The sequence below is a fragment of the Macrobrachium nipponense genome, chromosome 42, assembly GCF_015104395.2.
Source record: "Macrobrachium nipponense isolate FS-2020 chromosome 42, ASM1510439v2, whole genome shotgun sequence".
Classification (NCBI taxonomy): domain Eukaryota; kingdom Metazoa; phylum Arthropoda; class Malacostraca; order Decapoda; family Palaemonidae; genus Macrobrachium; species Macrobrachium nipponense.
Window position 1 is genome coordinate 2,490,188 of NC_061103.1, and position 13,064 is coordinate 2,503,251.

General features: G+C 35.7%; 1 long non-coding RNA gene across 1 annotated transcript; it reads left to right on the forward strand.

Moving 5' to 3' along the window:
* Window positions 1-719: 719 nt before the first annotated feature.
* Window positions 720-8,438, forward strand: LOC135212928 (uncharacterized). Its single transcript, XR_010314027.1, has 2 exons — window positions 720-1,135; window positions 3,094-8,438. It is a non-coding gene; the product is annotated as an uncharacterized LOC135212928 (long non-coding RNA).
* Window positions 8,439-13,064: the final 4,626 nt, after the last annotated feature.

Genomic DNA, 13,064 nt, shown 5'->3' on the forward strand with positions numbered 1-13,064 from the left:
GTCAGAAAAACAATGGTCCTTCCTTACAGAGACTCATCATTACTATGGCCAAACGGAGCGTTTACCCAGATTCCCTTTCGTTATTCATTAATCGAATCGATATCAGAGCCAATTGTAACCTACCATCGTCTCTCTGAAGACGAAGTATCATAAAAAAAATACATGTAAAGATTTTGAGGCGATTAATCATCTAAGTAGTACTCTACCTTTTAGCTTGACGGTCAAGGCACGCTAACCTCAGTCAAGCCGTATGTTTAAGCACTTTTTTTCATTTTTTAATGATAATTCACTAGAAGTACATTGTTCTACGCTCTGTATATGTCAACTATAAATCGGTTTCCATCCCTTCTTTGTTTCTTTTTATATTTTTATTGAATACCTCAATTCTTTTGTATCATAAATATTTTAAAAATTCCATGATTTCATAATAGTTTGCTCATGAATGTCGATCTGTTGCCACATCCTTGCAGTTTTTCGCAGAACTTACTAATTAAACGTTCTGGATAACAAAAAAGTATTTCATTACGTGCCAAGAGCGCCAGCATGTATGACTGATATTCCACGACAAACTATCGTCTTATTTAAAATGAAAGAAAGCCTACTATTCGCATCGAAACAGTAACTTCTCAGTCTCTTAGCAATATGGCGGACTAAAAGCTACGCATTATCAGGAATAAAGCTGTTCACCTAATGTCGTATATCATTGAACCACCCCAAAAACTAAGGCGTTGGAAATTGGAAAGCCAATTAAAATGTAAACAACAGCTGATGCTGAAGTAAATGAAACCACGAAGAACAGTTTAATTTATCGTTACTTGAGATGGAACGCTTGTTTTTCGTCGATTCAGTATAAATGTTAATTGATAAATTCGCTTGATTCAAGTAGTTTGCAGTATTTGACATAAGTTAATGTTTGTTTACATTTGACGTCGAGACGTTGGCGAAGGCTGACGTCTGATTCATTAGTCTGCCAGTCGTCATTTTACGCTTACTATCGCTGTGAGTAATTACTATAACGGCGTCGTTACTATTACGGATTCATTCACAGACGAACTACAAAACCCGACGACGAGGTCACGAAGGTCTAATCAGAAGAGGGAGTGACAGGTCAGGGACACACGAGATCAATCCTACGGTAGGTTTCACAGTCAAAGCAATTACCTAGCTACCTAATATGATTACCTACTTGTCTTCTAGGGTAACTTATGCTAAATTACGTCCATAAAACGTCTTTGATTAGTGTCTAATGTTCTTAATGTATTATTTTTTGCAGGTTGATCGACAGGCTTGATGACAGACGCGTGGCTTCGCCATAGCATTAACGTAGCCTAGGCTAGCCTGAGTTTAGGCTTCAGCTGTCATGCTATTCTTAGTTTGGTCGATCTAGCCGAGGTAATAACTCCGCGTCGGGTATTTTTATGGATATTAAAGTATTTGGGTTGCTCACTAGCTAAGAATTTACCGTTACTTTTAGGGAGGGTGTCGACTGCAATTAACCCCTAGGGGTTAGTACTAAACGCAGCGAAATACATTTGACGGCCCAATCCCTAGTGGTTGTCGTATTCGCTGGAACATTCCATGCAGTCTGTGCGGAGTTATTGCCTAGAATTACCCTTAGTTTATTATCAAGTCTGATTTCCGTGAAGAATTTGGGTAGGTCTAAGAAATTACTCCGCGTCTGCTATATTTCCTTGGAAATTGACTTTTTCTATCTGTATACCTAGTAGGGTATTTTGGTTGCTTATTAATTAACCTCGGAAATGATTATGTTTTTGTAATCTGGCCATCATGGAATTCTATTGCGCATACGCAATCACAGGGGGACATTTGGTGAAAAGTGAAGTTTCCTTTACTCAGAGGTCTGCCTCTGGTTAAGTAACGCTGCCAACTAGGTTAGGTTAAGTTAGGGTACATAAGTTAATTTGGTTCCTTTTATGATAGATTTCTGTAGCCAATCCCTTCTTGAACATATGGCTCCTTAATGAGCTTCGTATTCTTGGAAACGTTTCTTACAGTCGGTGCGGAGTTGTTACTTAGAGGTACCAAAATTTGGTCAGATAGGCTCACTTTATATAAAGATTTTGTTGCTGTGGTTTTAATTTGATTTGGTAAGGCTGTAGCTTAGGCTAGGGTAAAACTGACAACAACCATACCATGGCCTGGTTCCTGTCAGTCACCAACCAGATTATTTACTGCCTTTTGTTCATGCTTTTGTTTGTGTTTGTCCTTTGTTTTATATTTATGATATTTAGTACTGTGTTTTACTATTGTTTTTATGTTCACCCACAAGGGACTGGTACTAAAGATATTGCCCATTTTGCACATAAAATGGTAGTTACCAAACCAGGGACCGTAGTTCTCTTCAAGTTACCGAAACAGGGACTGCAGTAATTGTCTTCAGTTTTACCTAGGTTAGTTAAGAGGAATTAGACAGCAACAATAACATGGCTAGGCTTACAGAAAATGAATTAGGATAAAGGTATCTAGGCTAGTTATTTCCGTCAGGCCATGAAGGAGGCTCAGAACTAGGCTATAGACTAGGCTTTGTCAATTATAGACCAGTATTCAGAAATAGCTCAGTGTAAATAGGTTAATCAAGAATTTTAGTCAATTCTAAGGCAAAAGATATAACTTCTTTTGATTTCTATCAGGACTTCTTAACACACAAAGCCAATGTTCAGTTGAATAGACTGTCATGAAAAAGTGGCTTTGGTGGAAATATACAGATACTTAAACTTAAGAAGAATTTTTGAACTTTAAATTGTTTACAAAGGTAGATAATTATTTCAAAACAGAAAAACAAGGAAAGTCACACGAGTGCTTGTGAGTATCTCTTGCACTTAAGTTGCTATCTGAGTGCAGTGTCCATGAAATTAATGATCTTGAAGTCAACTACAGTGAACTTTGAAAATTATGTAAATTTCCATTGTTTATCGGTAAAGAAGCAACTTATATTCACTTGCACTTTAATGAGAACTTGTACATCTGGTCAACATACCTCATTTGTAACATTATGTTATAAACAAATTATCTGTCAGTATTGATTTACCATTAAATTTGACTTTTAAATTCTCACGTCATGTTTTTTTACAGGTTCTATGAAACGAAGATGTCAGGGAAAAGCTTCCAGTCAGTAGTAGACACCACTGTTGATGAATGTTGAACCCAGTACTACAGTGAGTTTTGGCTCAGCAAACGAAGAAGAACAGAATGTGATATTTCTCAGCAACTGTATTACATTTTTTCCTTTTTGGGTATGATGGCTTATTTATTAGAAGTCTCCATGAGTTCATGTAACAAGGAGTCCTCTGTTGCCAAGGTTTAATAGTAAGTTGTTGAAAATTCCATTGGCTCTCTTTTTGTCAACTGACATTACTGTTTTCTTTAAGGATGTTATTCATATGTTTATAATTCCTTTCTAACATATGTTCAGTTTTCTAGTGGGATTTATTTTTTTTATTGAAGATTACCATCTGTCCCAGTGTGTTGATATACCGGGAATTCTCTTTATTGTGTGATCCCTATTGCAAAAGAATTTGTCTCTGCTGATAATGTGCAGTCATTTTTATTCAGTTTAGAACATTTTCTTCATAAAATTCCAAACGTTTGGTTTATGCCAGAGTTGCGATTTACAGCTAAGCATTCATAGGAAGTTTTGAGGAAATATCAAGATAAAATTTGTTGATTACATATATTATTTATATTATTTTTAAGATGCATATGCATTTTCCTTAATAAAATAGTTCCTGCAAGTGAAAGTAAAGCGTTTTGTATATTTATATAAAAAGTGTACTGTATATAAATGAATATACATTGGTATTTTACTAAGTGAAATAGCTTAAGTCTACCTAATGGTGTATGCATATAATTCGTAATTATTTCAGTAAGACTTGTTAAGCATTGAATTTGGTTCAAAGTAACGAGAAATTCCAAGGAAAATTATGTTATGAGTGAAGAATATGTTGAATGTAATAACAGGTATTTGAATAGTGAATTTCATAATCTTGTCTTAAGGTTTAGTGATTCTGTACACAGTGCTTAACAAAATTCATGTACAGTGGTATGTAAAATCACTAGAAGGATCTTGTCAGTAGTTTTTAGCTGTGCAAAACAGTTTTGATTACACTCAGAATCATTTTATATCAAACATGGAGCCAGATTTAAGCAGTAGGCAAATTTTTGATATGGCAACACTGAGTTACAAGGAGGGTGAAGGATTTCCTTGTAAGGAGTGTGGTGGAGGGTGCAGTGAGAAGTCCTATCTTCATAAGCACACGAGAATTCACCCTGAGGAGAAGCCTTCGTTTACGTGCACAGAATGCGGGAAAATATTCAGCCAGAAATCTTATCTCGATCAGCATTCAAAGATCCACACGGGAGAGAAGACGTACTCTTGCAAAGAGTGTGGGAAAGTCTTTGTTAATAAGAGCTATCTTGAAGTCCACATGAGAGCCCACTCAGGAGAGAAGCCTTTTATCTGCGGAGTATGCAGTAAAGGCTTCACGGTGAAGAGCAACCTCAAAGTCCACATGAGAACACACTCGGTAGAAAGACCATTCACATGTAGAGATTGTGGAAAGGGGTTTACCGTGAAGAGTAATCTTAAAGTGCATATGAGAATACACACTGTAGAGAAGCCTTTCATTTGCATTGAATGCAGTAAGGGATTTACGGTTAAAAGTAATCTCACGGTGCATATGAGAACACACACAATAGAAAAACCCTACAGCTGTAGGGAATGTGGTAAGGAATTTGCCGTTAAGAGTAATCTGAAAGTGCATATGAGGACGCACTCGGTAGAAAAGCCATTCAACTGTAGGGAGTGTGGTAAGGGCTTCACAGTGAAAAGTAATCTTAAGGTGCATATGGCAACCCATAGTAGGGATGCTATTCACTTATAAATCTCAAGATTAGGGATTTTAGTTATCTTAAAAGAGGGTAGTATTAATGCCGTAGTTCACTCAGGAGAGGAAACTGCATGACTTTGGGAAGGGATGTAGTAATTGCAGTACTGTATGAATTACTGCACATTGTTAGAATGCACAAGACAGCAGTCATAAAGAACAGTTTAGTCTTAAATATATTGAATTATCTATAGAGGAGTTGAGAAGTCTAGCGCTTCTTAATAATGAAAGTGTTCAAGAGCTTTCCATATGCTGAAAGGCTTAGTAGGCAATAAAGCCATTAGTTAAATGTGAATCTTCACAGGTACAGTCAGATTGTCTCTGGTGCTGATAAGATGACAAAAATTAAATTTGAAGAAAGTCCTAGTTTATATTCTGGTATTACTGGTTTAGATATTACCATGAGGGACCATTGTTATTAGTTAAGGCTACTACTGGACATTGATAAGTTGAACAGGAGAGATAAAACTACAATTTATAGATTTTAGTAAAGAACTTGCATTGCCACACCAAGAACAGGGAGCTCATTGTAGTCAAAAGAGGAAGGAAATGCAGTTCTTGTAGCAGTAAAATACATAAACTATTTTTCAAATAGTTCATTCTCATCAACTTTGGAAATTCATACTAATTAATGCTTAAATTGTAGTCAAGGGAAAAAGTATTGTAATGTCATTAAGGTTGCTTACTAGGGGTGTGTTGATACCATAAGTGAACTGTCATCTTGCTACTGCTTAATTTTATCGGTCGGGATGCATTCCAAGGCACCAGCAGATGCTGTTGCTTGTCTGTGTTGTGCAACAAGGGAAAATAATAGCAAATGAATGCATTGTGTGTTTGTTTTTATTTTGATTGCAGTACACAAGATTTAGGTTAATGCTGTAGATGAATTTAAATTAGTCTTAAATCTTTGATAAACGCATATTTGTTTTTTGTAAGTGATGTTTATTTTATTTGAATTTTTTTTATTTATACATTTATTGTAAACATGGTGCTGTTTGGAACTGGCAGTTCGTGAACTTTTCATCTTTTATATAACATGGCATTGTCATAATTCTGACGTGATTTGTTTTGAATGTGCTGTTACTTTTTTTTGTTGTTGGTAGACTTACATTTTGTTGAAAGGTATGCAGTTTTTTTTTCAGGTCATTGTTTAGGTGTTTTCTGTATAAGTTTAATTTAAGAGAGTGGCATTAGGGCTGTCGTTTAAACTAGAGTGAGCACAAACAGAAATCGGCTCTTTTGAATTCAGTAATGAGAGGTCATGAGTAATCATGAAAGGAATAAGTTTGTTTTAATGTCTTGTTTTGGTTTATCCTTTTGCTTCTGAGAGATTAATGTGGTTATGGTTTGAGGCTATTTCTTGAGTCAAGGGGAATTGTATGTTGACTTTTTTCTGAATGGATAAAAGCCACTTGATGTTAGTTTGTTTATGTGTTCAGATACATGGCCCAGTTACATTACAGGAGGCTTTTTAAGTTAGTTCATATCTGTACAAGGGATACAGCTTTTGTTTTCATTTTACTCTATGCCTGTAGGGCCATGTGGTACTAGAGAGTGGAGTTATTGACCAGGTGACAGAAATAATGTCACTCACCAAGTGGGTATCTGCTGGATGACAGAATTCTTGAGTCATTTTTTAAGTGAGTATCTACCAGTAGCACAATTTGTTTTCTATTATGTTAGCAATGACTACTTTGTGCTTGCCCATGGCCTAAAATATTTAGTCCTTTTGGTGATGTAAATGCAGTCTGACAGTATTTTGCTTTTAGTACCAAGTACTGTATTATTTTATTCATTTATTTATTTATTTTGCAAACCCAAGCGTATCATTGCAGTTTGGTTGTCTTGTTCAAGCACAGTTACACTTTCATTCTGGTTGAGGTTAGTATTCTAATTGTTTTGCTTAAGGAAACAGTGCTGCAACATAATCCTACTCTTGCATTTTTTGTGTTGTTTATTGTTTCATCTCTGAGGACAGTACTGCATGGTCACTCATATGATTGGGCTAGTGTAACTACATTTTGCTGCCTGTCTTTGCCACTAAAGGTGAGGCAATATTGGTTAATAAGTTAAACACCAAACGTTATGCAAATAGGAAAGAGGATATCAGGTCGTGGGGTGATTCAGTATAATCTGTTTCATTTAGGAGAGAGAACTGTGTGGTTCTGTTTGGAGAGATAAAGAGTCCCTTTCCTAACAGAGAATCTGCTTTTATTCCAGAAACACAGTATCTTCCACAAATAGAACCCTTCTTGAACAATGATGGTAGAACTATGCTTGACACCTACCTGTCTAAGTTGCTAGAGGCAATTTTGCAGCTTTGATGATGATTGTCTAATGGTAGAATGTTGTGTGGTAGTGCAGGAGTTTCTGTTCAGACAGAAACTCCTGCACTTCTGATCTGTTAAATGACATATCACTTCTAAATACAGAAGAAGAGATAACATAGAGGTCTAAATATGAGGGACAGGCAGCACAGAAGCTTGGACAAGATATGACAGTACATCTTGCTTGCCAAGTTCGTATCCAACTTCAGTAAGGCAGATGTCTTTTTATCTCTTGGATAGGCAGTCATAGGACATTTCAACATTGCTTGAGACCTTGGAATGATATTGAGAACTACTTTATCACCAAGGTTGTAGAGGTATCCCTAAAGAAAAGGTAAGGGACGAAACATAATATGTCAGCTTGGTCAGAGGTTAATACACTGCACTGTTTATGGTGGTTCAAACCTGGTCATTGTAAGTAGAATGCCATCCAGGATGTCATCAAGATTACTCAGTCATTTGTGTTAATACTTCAAGGGATTCTGTTATCTAGAGAATGATTCTACCATTCTGTAACTTGTACTCTATGGAGCACTGTAGCAAAAGTAAAATAATAGTTTTCTGAATGCAAGACATGAACATTATTTTAGGTTTTAATCTTTTTATATTATTTTTAGGTTAAAGGAACAGTAAGCCTACAGTACTTGTCCTTATCAGTCCTGAGGATGATAGAACCAAAGAAAATCAATAGGACTTTCTTTTACCTAACTAAAGAGGTTCCTTGCAAGAATTCTTACACAAAGCTAAGACTTTATCTAAGGAAAATGAATCACATTGAGGTAAAGTAAGTTCATTCTTATGCTTGTTCGTAAAGGGTTGATTTTTTTTTTTCTTTTTTTAATACAGCTTAAGGCTGATGTATATTCAGATGTATGTTAGGAAACTTTGTAATATCTGATGCTATGAGGAATTCAGTGTGTGGTGTTAGTCAGTTTCAGTTGTGGATGAGAAAATCTTTATGATTGATATGAAGGTAGTTGGATGCAAGGAGGAGTAAGAGTATTTTGTATTCAGTATTGATACACAAGACTGGAATCAGTGTGTTCATGAAATCCTTCTGTGGTATTGATTCAGAACATAGTTCTAACTAATTGAGGTGCATTGTTAATCATTACTAATTAAGAGTTATGCTGCTATTGTTGTAACTATTAATTTAAAAATATACTTGAATGTAGTGGTATACTTAGGAATAAAAAAGACAAAAGTTCCTTTAGTTTCTGTTGATATCCAGATTTAGATTAAAACATTGGGAAATGGTTTTTTTTTATTTTTTTTTAAAGCTTCAGACAAAAAGCAGATGATATATTAAGAGGTAAGCCACTGAAAGTCTGTTTATTGAACTGAATAGGTATTCATATTCACTGCAGTGAATGGCTACCTCAGTAAAAGTTAAGGTAAAAAGAGAATGTACAGTTTTACAACGGAGTGAGATAAAACTGATCTGTAGTCACATGTTGGTACTGTAAATGAACTATACTGAGGAGGTTAATATAACTACCAAAAATGGAAATCCTCTAGGCAGTTACATGTCTGTCCAGATAAATTGTGAGTTAAGAGATGTTCACAAGCAAAACACATTACAAATTTTGTTCATATGCCAAACTCTATCACCAGGCAAATTATTTGCTATTCTAAAGTAGGTTGTTTCACTTGCAAGTTACAGCTCTTTTCACACTGATTTGAGAGGACTTTTCATATATTTTACTGCCACATTTTAGTCTTTTCATGCTTTTGTCAGAGCTTTTCTTGTCTTTTAGTGATTGAATTTATTTTAATGGTTGTTCCACAGATTTACCTTGTGGATGGATGTTGGGAACAGTTGTGGTTTACCTTGTAAAAGTTGGTGATTCAGGTAAGATGCCTAATACAGTATGTAATTGTTGTCGTAGACCTTTTGAGATTGTTGCAACAGGAAAAATAATTTAATGTATTTTTTGTTGTGGACATTTGAGCAATCCACATTATTTAAGCGCCTCAGTGGCGTGGTTGGTTTGGTGTTTGCTTCTCACCTCGGTGGTCGCAGGTTCGATCTCGGCCATTCCATTGAGGAGTGAGAGATGTGTATTTCTGGTGATAGAAGTTCACTCTCGACGTGGTTCGAAAGTCACGTAAAGCCGTTGGTCCCGTTGCTGAATAACCACTGGTTCCATGCAACGTAAAAACACCATACAAACAAACACATTTCCAAGACGCACGTGTACAAAGTCAGTCCACAATGATTTTTCCTAAAGAACACACTGGTATTATAGGTTGGTTGTCATTGCTAAATATCATCAAAATAAAAAGTATTGAATGAAAGAAGACATATTTCCCATATTTTTTGGAAAATTACGTGCATAATGTGTCACCTGGGAAATTTTGAATTGTAAGTCAAATGAAAAACAAGTTTGAAAATTTCATACTATGAGATTCAGGGCCTCTGTAACACGGTTTTTTTTGCAATAACTTTTCATCTATGCATTTCATAAATATAACGCTTATTCAGAATACATATTATATCAACACATAAATTTTGAGTGTATTCTGCACTACGTAGGTTGAATAAATTTGGTACTTATAATGTAAAAGTGACCTTTTTTGAAGACGGGCCAACTTACTCAGAGAAAAGGTTTCGAACGCACTCGTTACGTAACTTATGACAGCATTTCTTCCCTCTTACTCGATGGATGATTGGCTATACGTAACGAAGGCTAAACCTCTGGCAACAATGACATACAAATTTAAATACAAGCAAAGCAGTACACCTTTATGAACTCTGGAGCCTCTCCACTGATAATTGTCATAATGAACAAACCAACAAAATATGTTAATAAATACAAAAACACTTCGATTTTTAGTCTAACTCCCAAAATAAGTTTCCAAAGAAATTACAGTCTACTTTATAGGTCACAATCAGATTGACAAGATGTAGGGAATAGTTGGTAATTATCAAAAACATAGTAGACAAGCTTGATTTGATAACTGCTATATCCAATGTCAAGCAATTTTTATTTATTGGCTATCTACCTATTTACTGAAAAAAAATAGCCGGTACCGTATATTGGCTTTAAACCTTCACCAATAATTATCGTCAGAATGATGACTTCATGAGGCTCCACCCACTTTCGCCTCGTTATAATTCAGGATAACACTGAAGGCTACCATGGGCATTGTTGGATTAGAAAATTTAACTTCTGAGTATAAAAACTAATTTCTCTAGTAGTTGTAGGAAGTGCTAAATGATCCTCAAGGATCCCAGCAGTTGGCCTAAACATTTAATTCATGTATATTACTGCTATACTGTTGCGGCACTACTGCTACAGTAGTATTACTACGCTAGCACTGATACCCCACCCACATCTATGTATCGTTCCGCCATTCATAAAGTCTTCGGGTTTCAGAGCCGATGGAGTTTTTGTCTGGTGGATGGGCGTGGCAACATTTAGTCAAAAGGTGTTTGTTTACCTTGCTTACGTAATGAATGTTTTTCGACTCTTGGCTCGTAATCATTGGCCATGGCGTCGGCTAGATCATTTTTACTCTATAAAAATTAAAACTATCGGGTTTAGGTTATTGATAATGTTGACAAAATTTGTGTGTGGTTGTAAAATATACATATGTCAACTTTCAGCTACATCCGATGCTTTGACAAGGAGCAAAGTCCAAAAAACCGTGTTACAGAGACCCTGAATCTCATAGTAGGTGCTGGTATATTACTTCCCAGAATGTGTAAAGGGAAGCATTTGAATAAGGGAAGCCCATAAGTACAATAATTAGCCTTTTGGAAAACTAATCCACATACTAAAAGGTAAGTGAAAGGATTGTGGAACTGAGTCGCGATAAGTAATGCAGGGCATAATGACATGTTTTGAATTTAATTTTAGTTAAAAGAGTAGCTCTTCCATTTTTTTTTTTTTTTTTTTGTCTTTTTGAGGGTGCTGATGTGTTAGACAAATGCTCTCATCAACATCATCCTCCATGTTTGTTTGAGAGTCTCCTATCAGTCTATGTTAGATCCATTTTTATTTTTTGAACAGAAGCGTCCTTATTTCATTAGAACTGAGTTCAGATCTTAGTCTTGGCAGATTTTTTGAGGAACGTTTTCTAAATTTAGTATTTTGGCTCCAACATAAAGATTTTTCCTTTGCTTTTCTTACGTGTAGGCTATAATTGTGCTTTCAGTGCCATTTCATCATCGCATTGTACATGGAACCCTTTATAATCAATCCTTGTTACGAAAGTTGCCAATGTAGCTCAAGATGGGCATGAGTTAGAACCTATCCTCTGGGATTTGTTCATTATTGGTCTACTGTAAAACGAAAAAAAGAAACACTATATATCCATAACCTACCAGGCTGATAGTTAGGCCTGGGTCAGTAAAGCTGTACACAGAGTACTGATTTCAAGTTAAATTGAAAAATACTGGGGACAGCAACACGTTTTTTCAGTGGTTTCAAACCACGACAACAAATATGTTAAGGGTAGGTCTAGTTGTACGCTTGAGAAGTTGGTGCCTAGCTTCGTCGTAATTGAAATACAGCTGTAGCATTGAAGTATTTTGTAGAAGGCACATTAAAGACAACGGTTATTTTGTCTGATTTTATTCCTTAGCTGTTTGACTACAGATTACTCGTAACTGGATGTTTTTATTCCATGCTGTTTGATTACAAATTCACGGGTAACTGAACCGGTAAGTCGGTATCTTCATTCTAGTCCTAGACAGTGATGCAAATCTAAACGAGAGAAAGGTAGCTGACGGGGAAAAAAGTGGTTGAGAGTTATTTCTAAGGGCTACAACAATCGCCCTATAAGGCTTGATCACGTACAGTACTACAACAAATGAAGGTAGTTTGTAATCGGGCGCCGTTCGCTGAGAGATACATTCCGCAAATTATATGCTCCTCGATTTGGACAATGGGAACAGGAACACAGCAGATGGCGATCGCTTTGGTGTGTTAATGGTCGATATACTTTTACCAAAGGAGAGAGAGAGAGGGGGGCGATCTTTCTAAGAAAGTGACCCCCCACAAGGGTTTTCTGGGGTGCTTATCTACGAGTCCTAGACTATAGGACTAAGACTAATATTTCTTGGTGGTCATTATCTTTGTATTTACAGTCTTTTATGATTTTCTTACGGAAATCCCCAACGGGTTTGTACTAAACACGCCTTCAGGTGGTCACTATCTAGGTAAGATCCTATTAACGTATTATTATAACGTATTTAATGGTTTTAAACCAATGAGAAAATTCAAGAAGAAAATGGTCACGTCACAGCCACAATTGAGAGTAATGTTCGTTGGGCTAAATGAATGTTATTGATTTTAAGAGATTGTAAGTGAGACTGATGGCATTGCAGGCTAGATAGCCATTAGTAAAGCAGTGTCAATGACTTGGTTGGTATGATTAGTAGGAGTAAAGAATGATTTATTCGTAAAAGAGACGAGTCCTGTATATTTTCGTGGTGTGCCACTTGGCTGATGTATTATCAAAGTAAAAATCCAGGTTTTTAGATCTTGTGTTATAGAGTTTATTTATTTATTTATTTAGTTAATTATTTTTCTTTGTTTTTTTTTTTTTTTTTTTTTTTTCTTTTTTTTTTTTTTTTTTTTTTTACTAAAGCCATTAAGTGGAAATATTTACATAAAAATGCCACTTGGCTGATGTAGTACCAAAGTAAAAATCCACATTATTAGATTGTTTGTTATCGTTTTTTTTTTAATTAAAGCTATTAAGTGGAAATAACATAAAAATGCCACTTGGCTGAGTTAGAACAAAAGTGAAAATCCACGTTCTTAGATCTTGTGTTATCGAGTTTCTTTTTTTTTCTTGTAATAAAACCGTTAAGGGGAAATAT